Consider the following 12,563-nt stretch of genomic DNA (forward strand, 5'->3'; position numbering starts at 1 on the left):
CATTTTTGGTTTTATTTAGGAGGAAAAATTTTGAAGCGTCACTAATTCCAGTAACGTTTATTACTCTTAATCAAGTACTATCTAATTTATCAGCATTATTCTAGCAATGTGGTATCCAAAAGTGAAAACAGCATTTGGAAATTCTTTACTATGAAAGTGGTGAGACACTGGAGTAGGTTGCCCAGAGAAGGTAAAGATGACCCATCATTGGAAGTGTCCAAGGTCAGGTTGGACAGGGCTCTGAGCAACCTGACCTAGTGCAAGATGTGCCCCATGGCAGGGGGCTTGGAGTAGGTGATCTTTAGAGGTCCCTTTGAAACCAAATAATTCTATGTTTCTATGAATTCTTTCAGTTATACCGTTATTTGGTGCTATCACCTACTCTAAATTTGCACCTGCATAAATTCAATTTTGCAAGTTAGGCTTTTTTTCCCCCTGATTAAGTTTCTAATTTGGATGTCCTTTGAAGGTTGAGGTCTGAGGTCCAGACTCTCAAACTCTTGGTCCTTTAAGTAGCTATTCTGAAGTTAAATGAGATTCTTTGTAGGACCACATTTAGAAGTTGCGATGGGAAGCTTTTTCTATTAGCCTAATTTATATGACTTTCAAAGAATAAATACTCTTTTACAGAAAAATTGAAGAAACTACTCATGCCAATATTTATCAACAAGAAATGTGACTCTACTTGCCCTTCTGTTATAACACTCTGATGAAAAATAAATAAGGCTGCATCCTTTGGCCTACAAAACAATCAGTATTCATTCAGCAAATTTATGTAGCAAGTAGAGATTACCTGCATGAAAGTTTTTAAACCTGTTATATCTTAATAACTTATTTCTAATATTTCATAACTTCTGCAAGCCATAGTTTAAACACCGTAACATATAAGGAAAAACATATTTTCCAGACAATATTAAACTTCCTCATAATTTCATAAGCAGCATTTAAAGACCTCATATTTCCATATGTATTTTTTTCCCTAAATTTAAATACTAAAATTAATTCTAGCCAGCATTTACTGTCACTGTCCATGTCTGAGTTTGAGAAATATTCTTGCCAGGAAAGGAATAAATATTGCAGAGAAAATGAATTATTGTTTTTTTTGTGAACACTGGAACTAATTAAAGCTAGTTCTCTCAAGGCTTTTGTGTCATGGTTGATCATCAGCTTTAACTAAAGCTGTTCCCACAATTGGGGTATCCGTAAGATGCCTTTCCTCTCTGGTTTCCTGTATCTATTTACATGTAAACTAATACCGTCACCTTTCCATTGCCCATAACATCCATAAAGACATAGATATCCATAATATGTGCAGGAGTTTAGCAACCTTTCATATATCAGTTCCCCTATGAAATTTGGCTCAAATCAGACAGCAGTTTAGAAATTATTGAGATGAAATAGGAATCACAGACAGACAGAATGACTGCATTCACTTCCTTTTCTTGACCCCAGGTTTGGAAACTTGATTTCTAAAATAACTTGGCTTTGTGCCATGCTTCAAACAACAAATTATTTAAAGTTACTAGCTTAAATAACTGGAGGCACAAACACAAAATAAGAACATTTTGAAATGCACACATTCTTGTGCTTTCTGATTTGGGCTTGGAAATACAACATCAATGGAAATGAAAACTACAGTCACTGACTGGAGATGCCAACTTAGTTTCAACCGGAGACAAACTATTCATATTTGGAAGCTTTGCAAGGAAACTTATCTTCACAGGGTCAAAAGATTGTTTTCAGTTGTGCATTCCTCTTACATCAGACTTCTTAATAAAGAGGCAAAAAAAGAGGTAAAGATACACCTACAAGGCTTACGGCATCAACATTATTAAATAGCTATGATGAAAAAAGCTGCAAGTACTTATTTATTGGGGAAAATAAGGAGTTTTCAGTCTCCAGGGAACATCCATGGCCCTCAGGAGGGTTACATGTGACAAACATCATAACTTCTGTGATAGGGAAGCACTGAGTAAACACAGATCTCTGCTGGCTTCTTTGAGGGAGTCGAGGGACTGCAGACATGAAAAGAAAAGAAGGTGAATCTGTTTATTCTCTACAATACAACAAAAAGATTAGCCCAGCCAGCCAAGAGGAAGGGCAGACTTAGTAAGGGCGTTAATGAAGTTGGCTCCTGCTATCTTACAAGTATTTAGCAAAGGGGAGATAATGATTGAAAGAGACAGAGAAATAGATTATCTTTAGCTTTCTCTACAGGGAGCTCTGAAAAGATAGCTTGGAGTTGCCAGACTTAGAACTAGTGCATATCATTATCAAGTAATAAAGATACCTGTTTGCCTCAGAGGTAGGTAACGTAAGAACCAAGGAATTCAATAATTTCAGCAATTCCTTCCGCTTTTAAGCTATGTTAAGTATAAATATTCTGAGAATTTAGGACACAGTATTGGAATAAAACTGTAAAAAATTCTAATTATCAAATATTGGTGCTGTCATCAAAATGTTAGTTTCAAGGGTGGAAAAAGGGAGGAAATGGGCGTGGTTGGGAAGACAACAACATAGTCACTTTAGCAGTCTCTGAGGACAGCAGTGGAAAATCACTGCACCTAGCTAAACATTCGTGTTTCCACAGAATGCATGGAAATCACAGGTAAAGAGCCATCCAGTTAATTTACTTTTTTTTTTTCCTACCAAGGATGTATGGAAACCTCCATGTACTTTGGATTAATTCTATCTACTCTCTTTGAAGTATAGGCACCAAAGGAAGGATGGTTCTTCCCTCCTGAACAACCACCTGCTGTTTGGAGAACTCACTTGAGAAATGGAAAGACTGATTAAATGATGGAAGCCAGATTAAGAGAAATTAATTCATGCCTCCCTTATTGTAGTAATCAAAAGCATTAAGCCACAGAACATTTTGTGTGAAAGCACTTGAAACTGAGCAAACAAACAAGGAAGCCAAAACTTATCCAGAAACTGGGATATTAGCTGCAAGTGGCAGAACTCAATTTCCAGATCTTAATCCCAGAAAATATAAGTATGCATTTAAAAAAATATATATATTGTCATTAGATAAAACGGTCTCCAGAATTATTGATTAGAAAATTAGATATGCACCCTTCTAGTTTAATGTTCTTGTTACTTGAAAGGCATTTTTCCTCTACTGCCTAGCCCCTCCTCCCCTAGAAGGTGGAAGACATAGGCTTAAATTACCTAGCTTGAGTGCTGCACCCATATTTCTCAGTGCTCTAATATGGCATAACCAGCTGAATGCTCTATCAGTCAGGGACAGCAATGACCACTCTCACATGAGATTAAATCAGTCATAGAACTAGTACCCAGCTCACTTTTTCAAGCTTCTCCTGGGAATGACAGAGAATTTAGGAGGCTGCCCAGACATCTAGACAAATTAAGCACCTCTAAGCATGCGTGGGTGACTCCAGTTAAATGTCTCAGCTAGGCAGGGAGGAGCCTAATGTATTTATACACATAGAGTTAAGCAGTCTTAGAAAAGAAATAGATTTGACTATCTGAGAGGTATATGTTGTGAGTGGCTAAATTGCAATTTGGGTAGGATATGTCATCCTTAAACCACCAATCTAATCCTATGCAATGCAGAGGACAACGCTTTATAATCCTATTCATGAACAAAACTCATCAAGCTCCACCTTAAATCTAGTTAAATCCTTGCCCCTGATATTAAATTTAAGAACAATTCATTCCTTAGATGGCAGGAGACAATATGCCAATTCCATTTATGGAATTTATACCAATTCCATTTATGATTAATATTAGTTTTTTCCCATCCTAAAAGTGTTCTTCATTGCTCATTTTCCTTAGAAAATTCTGCCTCTCCAGCTGTACTCTGCCCTTCTGACTTCTGTCCTAAAATATATTATAAAATATAATTGAATAAAATATATATGTATTATATATTATAAATACATAAATATATATTTATATAAATAAAAATATAGATATATTATAATTAAATTTAAGATATTTAAAACTTTCTGATGGAAGGACAAGTTGCATAGTCAAGGAGGTTCAGAATACCTTGATTATCACACAGAATTTAGTTCAAGTCAAGAAGTGTTTTTCAGATATTGATTCAGGAGGGGTTTTTTAACTTACAGATGAGAAGACTGTCCAGGAGACTGTAACTAGTACGCCAATGAAATACTGGTCAGGAATCCACATAATCCGGAGACATGTCTGAAAAGGAGTAGATGTGGAATTTAGCACAGAATTCAGCATAGGGGCAGGGTGCTGTATGGCCCAGAATACCTAAGGAGCTCATCAGTGTATGGGAAGAGGATGTAGGGAAACACTAGGAAAAACCCATTGTACAGATCACACCTTGAAGAAGGTAAGCACAGGTGAACACCAAGTCCAGAATGGTTCTGCTATTCTCCAGGGGTTTGCATATGGGTTAGTAGAGACTTTTTATATTTACTAATATCCTAAAGTGATTTGCACGGAGCCTTTAACTAATAAAGAGAAAACATCTCCTTTTTACACCGCTAAAGGGATACTTCATGCGCAAGAACATAACAGCTTCAACGGCACACAACGATAATGGCCAGATCACTACAGAGTGCAAGGTGTGCTGTGCTGGACAGAGGTTATAGAAGTAAGTGTCCTGAAAACCAAGAGATGTGGGCCAATATCTCTACTGAAGAGACAGTATCATCATGTCTTGCAAGTTATCTTGAATCAGCAAAGACAGGCATCCATTCTTCTCTGATCCAAGATCTCTTTCTCTTTGGCATGAGAAAATAATTGCAGTAAATTCTTTTCTTGAGATGGGAAGAATTAATTCCATCTCCCTCTGGTTAGAAAAGTAGCTTCTTGTTATTTCAGTCTTTTGTTTAAAAAAAAAAAAAGTAACTGAAAAGAGATGGAGATGGTAAGGCTAAGGGCTGCTAGGGAATCAGACTAGATGTAGGGGTTACTGAACAGAATGATGTTGAGTACTTCCTTTCAAGTTGTAACTGCTTCAGATCTGATCTCAAAAAAAAGGTGTCAGGAAGAAGTTAGAACTAAGCGGAAGCATCTCCTAAGCAAAGATACAAGGTGATGTCTGAGATGCAATGAACGCCAAGCCACAAAAACTATCTGCTGCAGTGGAATTGCTCTCTCCTCCACTGAGGGTTGCAAAGTCTTAATATGCCTTTGAAACTTAGGAGGTTGAAGAAAACATTCAGAAAAATTCCGCTTAGAACCAGAGGAAAGACTCCAAAAAGGATGCCAAGGTAGCCACTGAATTCTTAAAAAGAAAGGTAAAGCAGCACCCAACTAAATACCTTCCATACAAAAAAACTGAATGACAAATGACAATGCCAAAAACTTGACGGCAAAATCAAGTGATGTTTATTGTGGGGAGTAGCTCCAGAGTTATGTCTCTAAAAAGTAGACCTTGTGTTAGAGAAAATTTATTATGCAGCAGACAATTTTTGTGCTTAGTGTTGATCACGCTTTTGGTGACAGAAAAAGAAGGTGAAGGACAGCAAGCAGACAAAAACAGCATTTGGGAAGGAATCCCCTGACCTCCCAATTCAAGTATTGCTGAGAACTGATTGACTTTGAGTTATATGTGAAGCCAAAGAATTTTACGAAGGGTGAGTCTTCGCTTACAGCAGTTCTTACCCATGCAAGAACAGAACATTGTCATTTGAGCTCACTCACTGGGTGGAATCACTCCTGTGGTGCTGCAGTCTTATGCCGTAAGATTTCCTTCACACCGTGACATCTGCTTAGGCCAAAGATTTCGAGAGGGTTGAAAACAAACGTCATTTCAGGAGCAGACTAGGGATTTGGGTAGCTACAGAAGTTCTTCTAGTGTCCTTGCTCTAGTACCACCAGGGAATGACACATACTCTACAGCTCTGATTTACAGACATCTGAGACAACCAACCTGCAGCATTCTTCAGAGTATGCTACAGAAGCTTTGAAGTCTCAGCAGAAAAGCAACTCTCTCAACTCTGGGTAACTACTGAACTGGAAAAAGTATGAGCAACCAAGAAAGTGGCTCTAGGTATGGCAAGTATATTATGGCATCAAGGTCTGTAAAGCACCGAGATGTAATACTAAGAACTTTAGACTAAGTAACAGGGCTACCAGAAGGATGACCTATACCCACTGAGCAAGAGTAACCCAAAGTTTTCCCCCATTTGCCTTGTATATGAGGGTGTCAATCAAAATTTTTAGAAATGAGGAAACTTCCTGCCATGCCTCTCTGCCTCTCTGCAAGTTAACAAGTCTTAGAGCAGTTTTTTAAGGAACGAGGAAAGCAAAGCCATCATACCTAGTAGAAAATAGCTGAAGTATTGACAGAAACAGCTTGGTTCAGAACTTGTCCCTGAAATGCACAGTGGTATCACAGTCAGAAGCAGTCTTATTTGTCCTTGATGAAAAGTCTGGCTGAAGTGAGAGGACTTTGAACAGTTAGGTCTAGGATCCAAGCCCAAAACAATGGATTTTCTCAGAAGATTACATTAAGAGCATCTCCTTGAACCCTTCACCTGCACCTGGCTCAAAACATCTGCATTTGCCAAAGACATAGTGCAGACATGGAAATGTAATGAAATGTAGCAGCCACTCAATGTCCAAATTTTGAAGCTCACAGGCTTAGCTGAAGATTACTCCGCAACAATAAGAATCCAACTTCTTAAAGGAAATGGGTGAACCCTGAAGAAAACCATACCATGAGTAGAAGGTCCATAACCAAACATACAGGGACCAACAAACAAACAATAAAAATTACACCACAGAAGAGAATGCAACTAAAAAAAAAGCAAAAAAGTAAGCAGGATCCCCCAAAAGCCTACAAATTATTCTGGCACTGTAGATAAGCATTTGAAGATCTGACCTGGACAGACAGTTGAAAGGAGTGAAGAGGAGCAGAGCAGTCTCTGCATTGTGTGTACAAGGGCTGACACTACCCTCAAGCGTGCTACTGAAGATAAACACATCTCCAGCCTTGAGAACTGCAGCATATCCACAGCCTGTTTTTGAAAGGGAAAGGTAAATGCCTATGCAAATATTACTTCATGTATTGTATCAGAGGTGGGAGAATTCCACTAATCAATTCCAGGAGACTATTAAAAACAAAATGAGAAGTTTTATTCCTCTTTAAAACACAACTCCTACCTAAACTGTCTCTTAAGAGACATAGGCAGATGAGAGTATAAAGGCATCACTGTGACTAGCATCTCCAGAAAAGTTTCAGAAACATTCACGTAAATTGGACACATTCATACACAGCTTAATGGGAATATTAATCAGGCAAATTCAGATAAGTGTCTGTCTCTTTGTCAGTAAAAACTAACAAAATGAAATTAATTAAAATAATACTCCTCTACAGTAAATTGTTGATTTCAGTAAGATAGCACAGAATAATTTTATACCACTAAAATTCTTAGCAACTGATTTGAAATAATCTAAAAAGAAGCTGAAGATCTATTTATTGGGGAAAACAGAAATGTAAGAAATACAAGCTGTAAATAAAATCCTTGCCTTACCCTATGTACCACAATGACAGAGGCAATGAAAAAACAACTGCTTGTCTCTTCTGCAAGATCTTCAATCAAAACCTTTATCAAAAGGCTTTATCAAATAACGAAGAAGGAAAGTAAAAAGCTTGTTCAAAAAAACCCCTACCTTTAGTGCAATCCCAAAGAAAATAATGCTACTGACAGCAACAAGTAAAAGCTAAAGCAGCCACCAAATGCCATTTGCTTTACTTCCAGATCAATACCACAAAAGGAAATAGACATGGTTATGCACTTAATAGAGTAGATAAGTTCCTACTAGTAGTCTGGAGATACTTTGCAACAGTAAGCAAGAGAGAATACTACATTGGTGACAAAACTGATACTGCTGTTTATTCACTAAACACACGCATATTTTTATGTTTATTTAGAGAAACAGTGAAAGGTTCCAAAGATGAGATTTAAAAAAGAAAACTTGGTGTGGCATATATGATTTCTGCACATTTCTCAAAAACCATGCCAACTTCATCTGTGTTTTTATAATCTATAACCTCAGTTTAGTAGTTTTGCCAAAGGGCTAGACTCTCATGTGGGGAAAAACACTACCAGCATTCACAACTGAAACAATGACTGGAAAGATTAACAAAATTACCAACTCTGGCTCACTGCAGTGCACAGGTTGTAGAAATGCTCCTAAATTTTTTGCACCAATACCAGAACTTCTGCTTTGAACTACATGCATGCAAAAAGTGGAACAAACAACAGAGCATCTCAAATTATGGAATACATGCACATGCTAATTTTCCGGGGAAAAAAAAAGCCATATGCAAACAGTTATAAATAAACCTCTTGTGGTTATGTCATGTCTATATTTTCTTTTCCAGTTTAAGTCCCTGGCTATAACTGAAGACTGGTACCAGCTTAGATAATTAATATTTAACTCACATGGGAACTCCTACGTGCTTGGAGTTATTCTATTAGTACTGAGATGATCCTTGCCATGTACATGTTTAGACGAACTAACGTTTAACTCACATGGCAACTCCTACATGCTTGGAGTTATCCTATTAGTGTTGAGATGATCCATTCCAATGTATGTGAGTCAGGGGGAGGGAGGGGCACAGTAATCCAAGAATTAAAGCAACAAGAAAGGAGATGTTTCAAAATTTATATCCCAATCATACACTGAACCCACTTTCCTCCAGGGAACTAACTAGACAGAAATTAACTAAAAGGAAAACAACAGGAAAAAGAAAACCCTCCTGTTTTGTTATTAAGCTACATCACGAGTCCAAAGCATCTTCTTCCAATACCCAGTTTATATCAGGCATGACTACAGGGAAAAAATTATGCTATTGTAAGAGGAAAGGAAGAAAAAAATATCAAAAAGCAATCTTGTACAAGACTTTACAGTAACACCATTAAATTATCATTGTGTAAGTATTTAGACAACCTTATCCATAAATAAAAAGGCTGAAAGTGATTGTCCAGCACCTGTAGTCATAGTCATTCATACTGAAGACTATAAGTTTACCAAGCCCTAATTATTTCCTACAGAGAAATTATTTACTATTGCTTTAACTCAAAAATATTACTACTTAATGAAGAAAGAGAAGCATCTTGTCACATAAGTAGAAAAATAACCACGTGATGATACAACAGTTAAAGCTGTTCAACTGTTAACTTTGAGACCAAGGATAAGAAGAGGAGGTTCTTGTTCTTTGTAGACCCAGTCAACACAACAGCACAGTAGCAATTGAATTGAAACGAAAAAGCTTTAGGAACTGGCTTTTCTCAGTACAAAAGTAGATTGCTGCACTTTGAAGGTACTTTGCTAAGAATGTTTCATTTAAGTCTAAAATTTCAATCACTGTAATTTTTTAAAGTGATTTCTAATAGCCAATATTGAATAAGCAGAATGTGGAGAAAATAAGTTTCCACAGTTCTCAGAAGTTTGCATGAGACTGATATATTCATGTCTTCAAGAGGCCCCAGCTTCCTGCCTGCCACTTCCAACTTGCCTAAAGATCACCTGTTCTTCTAAACATAACTGTAGATGAGAACAACAATTTTAAAAATCCCCTTTCAGCTTCCAGTCAGGATTGCTGAATTAGTACTGAAAATATGATATTGGGCACCCCTGGATGCAAGGTGAGTGCAAAGACCACGAAGCCTGCTAAGATAGATACACAGAGTGAGTTCCTTGGCAAGAAAGCACTCTTACCCAGAGGCTCCATCTCCACTTCAGGAAGGCCTGGTACCTCCTGCAAGATAAAGACACACCACTGCAGAAAGCACGAGAAGCTCTGCCAGGGCTTCCCAAAGGAGGCTCCCCTTGGGACAGCTGGGAGAATTTCCTGCTGCTTTGAGACACTTTGGAGAGCTCCCAACTTGAAGGTTGGGCTCTTTAACCAGCCATGTTCAACAGAGCATCTCTCCTGTCTCCATTTGCTTCCTAGCCCCTGCAGGCTTTCTGAGGGGGAGGGAGGCAGCAAAGGCACCTTCTGCCAAAGTGCTCTTCTTTTCAGCCTGCCACCCTGCAGAGGTCATTCTGGAATAGCTGTCTCTGTGTTGAACCCATCCAAGTGCTCAGGAGACTGAAGGCTGCAGCAATCCACACTGAGCAAATACCAAGAGTGCTCCTGTGGGAGTTTTTTAAAAGGCTTTAAGAATCATAAAGCTGCGTACAAGAGCAGGGAAAGTTCCATGTCCTCTACAGTCCGTTCTTCCATTCTAAGGAAGGATCAATTATATGCAAGTTATTGCTAGCAAATGATTGGTTAACCTGTCCTTAAAAACATCCACAGATGTCTCAGAAAGTCTGGCAAACTCCCCAAGAAAGTTGTTGCAATGTTTCACAAAAATCATAAGTCACTTGCATATTTGAGAGCAAGTATCTTTCATTATACCTGGGAATAAATCTTATTTGTCCCAAATAAAAATACTGGTCAAACACAGGAGAAAAGAAGGGGGGGGAGAGAGTCCTCACAGCAAAAATAGCTCATCTAGAATACGATCGAACCCCCAGAAAAATGTACCTTGGTTTTCTGCCTGTCTCAAAGCTTCAATCACATAAGCTCTGGCAAATTTAACTCAAGCTGTCAGTGGTGTCTGCTGATATACTGAGCCGAGAACAGGTAAAAAGCAGACAAATGTCCCACCCTTGCAAAGGGGCATCAGATATGTGGGACAGACAGCAGAGAGCTGCACCTTAAACCTCCTCAACAAACTCCAACAGAATTCGTTTATCAAGAGCCTCAGTCATCTATGTCGGGAGCATAAATGTCAGCTACTCCAGGACTTGTACTGACTCCAGGTAACTGCCAAAATGATAGCAAATCTACAGTCCTTTATCCCTTTCTTAAGTAAGAAATACAGTTTATACCAAAATATTATGTTTTTATTCAACAGCTTAAGAAAAAAAATATACGTAAGTCCAAGCTAAATATGACAGAATTTGAGCAGTTCTGCTGTTAACCCAAGCCAAAGTCATTTCTCAGTTAGATCACTGGATGGCTTGTGGAATGGGTAAACGATCCCCAAGTCCTCTACCTCTCAATTGAAATCCAGGTTAGACTGGGACTGGCTGGCAATAACTACTAAGTGATTCTTTTCAGTGACCTGTGCAGAAACAGACAATTAACCAAGTGCATAATGATAAAACTCCATCGCTCCAACAACTTTATCCACAATTGCCAGTATCAGAACAGCTACACAGGGGTGAAAGTGTGCAGTGAAAACAATGGAATTATGTTTTTAGTCACAGACTAAAACTCAGTTATGCTGAGTCTCTTCTATGTCAGTGCAATAACCTCAGGGCAGCGGGGATGACTATTTATAGAAAACATGTTTGCCTTCACCTACTACTATACCTCTTAAACACCTCTTACATGGAAATACTAATCTTAGCCTGGAAGAGAACACCTGCCTGAAAAGAAAGGCAACTGGATGAATAAACTGAGCCTGTCTTCCTGTGGTGAGGATTTCTGAACTTTTAACAACACAAGCTCTGTTTTTGAGGCTGCTTCCTACATGCAAGGTTCCAAGGTTAGTACCAGTTTCTAGTTGTGCACCACCCTCAATTACCAGCATTCAGACAACAATCAGATGCTCTCTGATTTATCACTTTAAAGGTGAATGTTTTTAAAACAGCACTGTAGAGAGCTGCATATAATCATCATACTCCATACCAAGATGCATTTTATTCACCTCTGTAAACTGAAATGGGGAGAGAAAGAGACTATCGCCAAGCATAATTATGCGCTACACAGTATCCTGTAAAGTTGGAATGTGCTTACATCTGACTGAACATGCTAACACAGTCTGGCACTGCTGTCCCAGCAGCAAGGTCCTTGGTTCTCCTCCTGACATTGTAATGAACAACCCTATCACCCAGCAGCTCTCCTGCCATTACTGCAACGGCATCTTAAACTGCGGAGTTCGGACGAGTCTGTAATAACCCCTGAAATGCACACAGAGAGAAGAAAGATTCCTAGTAATTTCCAAATAAAGAACCTCATGAGGGAGGGGAGAAAATAAGCAGAAGTGTATTAGTCTGCTAATCCACCTCGAGGCTCTCTCCCCTAGCGAAGGCCCTGATAGTTCTTGTAATTGTAATGGGGCCAATTCAAAGTAATAAGAAATGGTGGTAGAAACATTCCAAGTATTTTTCAGGGATTAATTAAAACAATTCAAAGCAGAGAAATCAGTACGTTAACAAAAAATATTAAATTTTGCATTAACCAAATTATTTTTAAAATAAACATATGCACTACCTGGGCAGCATATTTCAATAATTACAAATATTGTACACACACAAAAATGTAATTCTTAACTTCAACTGGTAATACTGCTGGATTCTTCACTTATATTTTCCTGCTGAAGAGAAAAGAATGGCAAATTTCACAGGAAAACTAAGGGCAAGTGTTAAAGCTGTATAATTGTTCTGAGAAATTCAAGCTAAAGTGTTACCAGAAACTATATAAACACTATATTCAGTTTCAATATGTTTTAAACTATCATCTTTGGCTAGGTGCATAATACATTTGCCACATTTCTGTGTTAAAGAGAGCGTTTCACTTTTTTAGTATTAAAATAGACTCAAGACGCTAT

The 12,563-nt window shown here is 38.2% G+C and overlaps 1 protein-coding gene across 5 annotated transcripts in view; it reads right to left on the reverse strand.

The window, feature by feature from the left end:
- Positions 1 to 12,563, reverse strand: part of WASF1 (WASP family member 1) — a 102,721-nt gene that overhangs the window by 43,571 nt on the left and 46,587 nt on the right. For 3 of the 5 annotated variants that reach the window (XM_075087438.1, XM_075087436.1, XM_075087434.1), the window contains exon 2: positions 4,093 to 4,173. The exons of the other annotated variants lie outside the window; for them this stretch is intronic. The gene's annotated coding sequence lies outside the window, so the exon portion shown is untranslated. The remainder of the gene's footprint in view (positions 1 to 4,092; positions 4,174 to 12,563) is intronic. 5 annotated transcript variants of the gene reach the window in all.

This window comes from Phalacrocorax aristotelis, chromosome 3, assembly GCF_949628215.1.
Source record: "Phalacrocorax aristotelis chromosome 3, bGulAri2.1, whole genome shotgun sequence".
NCBI classification, from domain to species: Eukaryota; Metazoa; Chordata; class Aves; order Suliformes; family Phalacrocoracidae; genus Phalacrocorax; species Phalacrocorax aristotelis.